The 6,277-nt window shown below is 40.4% G+C and overlaps 1 protein-coding gene across 2 annotated transcripts in view; it reads left to right on the plus strand.

Annotated features, from left to right (window-relative positions):
• LOC119893815 (NACHT, LRR and PYD domains-containing protein 12-like) overlaps window positions 1–6,277 on the plus strand; it is a 636,326-nt gene that overhangs the window by 230,873 nt on the left and 399,176 nt on the right. The window lies entirely within an intron of this gene.

The raw sequence follows: 6,277 nt of genomic DNA on the forward strand, positions 1-6,277 counted from the left end.
TGGCTCAGGGTTCGGCGTGGCACAGGTGGATCTGTTTGCTAATCAAGAGAACGCTCAGTGTGCCCTGTGGTTTTCACTGAGCTTGCGAGATGAGTGGACGCCTTCTCGTACTCACTGCGACCTCCTCGGCTGTTGTATGCTTTTCCACCGGTTCAGCTGATCCCGCGCCTCTTGGACTGCTTGGAGCTTTCAGCCTGATGGTCATCCTGGTGGCTCCGGAGCACATGAGCGCGTCCTGGTTTCCCTGCCTCCAACGGTTGCTGTCGGGACCATGTGTAAGCTCTCCTGGAGGGGGGAGGTTCTCTCTCACGCGTGAGGCGTGATCAGGAGTTGTCCGCTTCTCGGCGAGCCCCTGCGGGTCTGGCCGCTGAGAGGCGGCGCCTGGAGGGTCTAGGTTTCTCTCGGGCGGTGGTATGCACCATCCAGGGGTCATCTGTACTCAATCCTCTTAATCCAAATGGTCGGCGTTCCAACGCTGGTGTTTGGACCAGGGGTCCCAGTGGCCTGTCCGCTGCAGGGTTTTTTTCATTCCTCCAGCTGCTCATGGACAGATGTCATTCAGTATGGTTCTGCGGTCTTCCCAAAGTGTCAATATCACACTATTGTGCTTTATAAACCAAATCGGGTCACTTTTAACCTGGGTGGACAGCAAATGTGATTATGTGCTGCCATTAAAAACAATTAAATGGTTTTCGAAACAGTATCCTAATTAAACTTTGACATATACCAGTCCTCTGATTTTAATTATTGGTGAAAGAAATTCATAATTTCTGCTTTTTTTTTTTTTTACAAAATAATTTGGGATAGTTTCATATAAATAAGGTTTATTGACCATGAATTTCAATGCAAAAAAAGTCTAGTGCAAAACTTGTGGTAATGAGTTGGAATGAAGTTGACTAAGAAGGTTGGGTGATAGATTTAACTGGATGCTAAAAACAAGCAGCAAACCAGAATGGGTCAATTGTGACCCAGAAGGACAAAAGGTGCATAGTCAAGACAACACAAATGTTACATAATCACGTATAAAATGTAGTCTTGATATTGCTCATTAAAGTGTTCCTACTGTTTAAAATAACATTAAGAATTGACCCAGTGGTCCAAGATAATATGGCCTGTCACCCAGATATCCAGCCTATAATTCATTATAACCTCTGCTGTATATGAATGTAGTCCTTCTCTTGTATCTGGTTTTGCTAATTTTTCAACTCAATGTTAGAAAAGCTATGTAAGTATTCAAGCACATTCTCGTTACAGGACTTCAAATACCAACACTTTCAGAAAGCCTGACAAAGCGTAGGTATTTCACACAAAAGTTACCCTTCAGCATATATATGGAACACCCTGGGCTTTTACCGAGTACACCGGAAGTGCATGTCTTGGACTGTAGGCCCTATTGTGTGAAGCTAGTAGCTAGATGGCTTACTACGTTAGTCTTAAAGGCGTTGAAAGCACCCAAGTCAGTGATTGTGCAAGGCTATCTCACGCCTATGTGTATCGCCGGTGTATCTCCCCGGACGGCATCAGGGCGCGTTCACTAGAGTGAGCAGCAAAATCATCGGGATTCAGCAGATAAAGCTAACTGAACTGTACAACAGACATGTGCTTAAGAAGGCAGAATCCATCATGTCTGATAGTTCTCACCACCTGCGTGCAGAATTTAAGAAGCTGCCTTATGGTTCCCGCTTCAGTCAACCACCAGCCAAAACAAGTGGATATAAATTCTCCTTTGTACCCTCTGCTATCTCTCTGCTTAACTCTGTAAAAAGTAGGTAACGTCTGCACATAAGGCACACTTGAACTTAAACTTTTAATGTTGTGGTATTTATTTACCCATTTGTCTGACCCTGTATTTTTAATCGATGTTGTTGGTATTGTTGGTGAAATAATTTGGATTTTGAGATAATTGCGGAAACGCATCACCTTGAGATCAGAGAGTGTCATATGTACCTGACTACTGGGTGAAATGTTGAACCCAACTGCAACATTTTGTGTTTCCAAGATTTAAAGTTTAAGCTGCACAAACACTTTTAGGCAGAGAAAAATAAGAAGAGAGTGCCAAATAAAAAATATTATGATCTGAACACCAGTCAGCAAGTCTGACTGGGTCACCTGGGGATTTGTTTTAGAGAAAAGTGATGAAAAGTTGTATAATTTGACATTTTAGAGCAGAAGACCATTGAAGCAAAGATGCAGATGAATCCAGAGATTAAAATAATGAAAGACTCTAAACAAAGCCTTATTCGAGATAATTGCAAAAATGCAAAGTTGATTGTTATAGCGTCCCCACGAGGTCTATGAGGGCATTTTTTTGCCTGAGTAGTGGGTGGAATTTGCAACATACATGCCAAAGAGAAAAAGAAGAAAGAAAGAAGAAGAACCAGGAGCTTCGCTGCTTGGATCCCTAATAAGGTTATAATTTTACCTTGCATAATAACTGATGCATCCAAAATCTGGCCTTTCACTCTTTTCTTCCTAGTTAACCAAACTCAGGAATCTAGCATAATATAAAAAACAATCTGTCAAATTTGAATCTGAACCTGAATGAATATTAAACTCACATTGGCTCTCTCTGGAACTGTTTTTAGAGAAAAAGGGGCGTCACAGACATAAGGGCTGGGGTTCTATAATCTAGGGGGGAGTGGTCTAATCTGGTGTGACAGTCTATGCAATGATGCTGATGGGGTGGAGATATGAGATTTAAGAATAATATTCAGTATCAGACTTTGAGATTATGCACATGTGCATTTAAAAAAATGGTAAAAAGCACACACTATGTCAAAATGGGATGAATGCCACTCGAAATAAGATGGGTAGAGCTGTTACTTAATTACTGGGTTAATTTACATGGCCATTGATGGGCAGCTTCAGTGACAGAAATCATCATTAGGCTATTAAACAGAGATCGAAGGGAAGGTGACAAAAGCAAAGGGAGGAAGAGAGGAAACATAATAGGCTACTGGTAGATGTAACTACTGTGGGAAAAATGAAAAAGTAGCCTATAGCATGTTATCTTACACTGCCCGAAATATGAGGAAGAAACAAGTCACGTGATTTAAAACCTCAAAATTAAGTAGAAGAAAACCACTGACTAAGGGAGTTTCATTAGAACAGGAAACCTGGAACTGAAAGTTTTCAGTCAGTTCAGACTAGATTGTGAGTGGACAGAGCAGAAGGAGGAAAACTGAAGGCTGAGGCAGGGTGAGTGTTAATCCAAGAATTTTAGTATTTTACTGTCTAAATCTCCCAGTCAATTTTCTGGAAAGAAATGTTAGAATGAACTCAACGCTTTGATTCATCTGTGGACACAAAGTCGTGATTGCCTGAATAAAAACATTAAACCTGCAGTAACCATGGAAACCAACAGCTATTTCGAGACAAGGGACCAGTGTCCTGTTTCAGAAAGCAGGCTGAACAAACTCCCAGAGTTCTGAGTTGACTGAGTCTGAGGTGGGAAACTGAGTTTTCGGTTCCAGAGCTGATCAGAATTAGTTCAATCAACCCATATGTTGAGCCTGATGGAAGCGCGTGCGTGTGGATTAAAAAACCCCATCATCAATAGAGCTCCGATACTACGATTCACCATGGCAATGGGTAAATAAAGGCAGAGCCTCCATTTTAATCGGGTGGAGCAAGTAACATGAATGCGTGCCAACGCGGACCATGATAGTCTCTAAAACACAGGAGTGGAGGAAGGATCAATACTTTAACATTATTAGGCTACTGGCTATAGCGTTGCTCATTCATCATTTATTCACACTTAATGAATGAAAGTGCTGGAGTTCTCCTACATTAGATTTTAAATAGGAAGGCTTTATTTAATAAGTTGTAACCCGACGGGACTAAATGCCGTGGCAATCGGCTACCTAATTATGAAAATAGGTAGGCCTATAGATCAAATATAAGACAGTTTAATCAGAAACATGTGATTGTAAAGTCACAGTCACACCCAGTAGGTTAGCCCATTTTTTTATTTATTTTTTGCAGTGGGTTCAAACTGAGCCTATAAAGTTTTAGACGTCGATTTTATTAATGTAAAATCTTGCTAATTTCATATTTTATTAATGGTGTCAAAATACATTCAGAAAAATAATGAAAAACTCAGGCCTATTTGTTTAAGCTGCACCACAGTCAACCCAGTATGATAACCACGATAGGAATGTTCCAATCAGTGCGACTACAATATGTAATATTGGGCTACTGTCCATTGATCAGTTTTCTAGTTTACAGATTAGCTTAAACAGTGATTACTGCAGTAATGTAGCCCACAGTAAGTGTTTTCAGTGCAACTGTCACAGTGTTAAAGACGGATTTTATTCTGTCCTGAGGATAAATCTACGATGTGCGGAAATAACTATCTATCCATGGTGGATGGATGGATGACAGATTGATCATAAAGCGGTCATGTTCAAGATCATGTTTGGATGAAAAACTAATAGCCTTTCCAACAGGTATTGTAAAGTTTTTAAAGATGTAATAATAATAATAATATAATAATAATCCTTATTAACTTTTCAAAAACAAGTTACAAAGTGCTTTAACAAGTGTGAAGAATAATACAAAAAAAAACAAGAGCATGAAAAATTAATATAAAATTAGTAAAATACAATAAAATAAAAGGGATAAAATAAAGTCAAATAAGATCGGGAAAGGCTCTCCTATAAAAGTATGTTTTAAGAAGGGACTTAAAAGAGTTCACTGACTCAGCCGACCTGATTTCCTCGGGCAGGCTGTTCCAGAGCCTCGGGGCCCTGACAGCAAACGCTCTGTCCCCTTTAGTTTTCAGTCGAGACTCTGGAACAGACAACAGACCTCTGCCCGAGGATCTCAAGGTACGTGCTGGTGCGTATGGGACTAAAAGGTCAGAAATATAACAAGGCGAGAGGCCATGAAGAGCTTTAAAAGTGATCAATAGAATTTTAAAGTCAATTCTAAAACATACTGGGAGCCAGTGTAATGAAGCTAAAATAGGAGTAATGTGGTCATATTTCTTTGTTTTGGTTAAAAGCCTGGCAGCTGAGTTCTGGACAGTCTGGAGTCGATCAATAGATTTTTGGGTTAAACAGGTGAAAAGGCTGTTGCAATAATCCAGGCGTGATGAGATGAAGGCGTGTAAAATGGTCTCGGTGTCCTTAAAAGTTAACATAGATCAAATTTTTGCTATATTTCTAAGTTGATAAAAACATGATTGAACAAGCTTTGTGGTGTGCTGCTCGAAATTTAAATTACTATCAAACCAAACACCAAGGTTCTTTGCCACAGGCTTAATGTGATTTACTAGGGAACCAGCAGATGGCAGTATTTGATTTGCCATCTGCTGGGACCCGATGACCAGGATTTTGTGTTTTGTCTGAGTTCAGCTGGAGGAAATTATTTGACATCCATTTTTTTACTTCACAAAGGCAGTTGTTAAGTGAACTCAGCATTCCAGGGTCTGTGGATCTGACGGGCAAGTATATTTGTGTGTCATCAGCATAAATATGAAAAGAAATGCCATGTTTATGGATAATATGTCCAAGGGGAAGCAGATAGTGTGTTCTCGCATCCTTAACCATGTTATTGTAATTAATTAATAAATCCTTCAGACTGAGGTAATGGACTTGGAGACTGTATTTTTTCCATCTGCGCTCTGCTTTCCTGCATTCCCTTTTTAGGCTGCGATTGCTGTCATTTATCCAGGGTTGCTTACTAGCTTTAGACGTAGGCCTAACCTTTAGAGGAGCAGTAATATTTAGTGACGACAAGCAGATATGATTGAAGTGATCGACCAGATTGTTGGTGTTGGAATCAGACAGGTGTTGGCTTTGGCTCTGAAAGAATGCGCAAAACTTTGAAACACTTTGTTCATTAAAGATTTGAGAACACACAGAGCTTGGAGAGGCGGCATGAGTAACAGGTGAATCGCAGCTAAAAACAATACATCTGTGGTCAGATATGGTCATGTCCACTAATTCCACAGAGGAAATGCTGACACCCAGGGTAAAAACCAAGTCCAGTGTATGACCATGGTTATGTGTTTGTCCTTTGACATGTTGTTTGAAGTTAAAAGAAGTGGCCATATTTAAAAAGTTAGTTGCATTAACTATTATTTCTGTGTGGGATGTGCACATTTCGGTTTACTGGTCTATGCGTGATGATGACAGGAATAGAAGTCTTTGGAACAGCGCTGGGAGCAGACGGCTTTACATGCCAGCAGGTGGAGACAGTTGTTTGTGGCAGTGAGGCAGAGATCTGTTCAGTGAGCGGTAGTGTGTCCAGGTGTGCTGCATGAATGATTAGT

The sequence above is a fragment of the Micropterus salmoides genome, unplaced genomic scaffold (assembly GCF_014851395.1).
Source record: "Micropterus salmoides isolate LMB-PRFRI ecotype aquatic unplaced genomic scaffold, ASM1485139v1 Ms_hic_scaffold_1, whole genome shotgun sequence".
In the NCBI taxonomy this organism is placed as follows: Eukaryota; Metazoa; Chordata; class Actinopteri; order Centrarchiformes; family Centrarchidae; genus Micropterus; species Micropterus salmoides.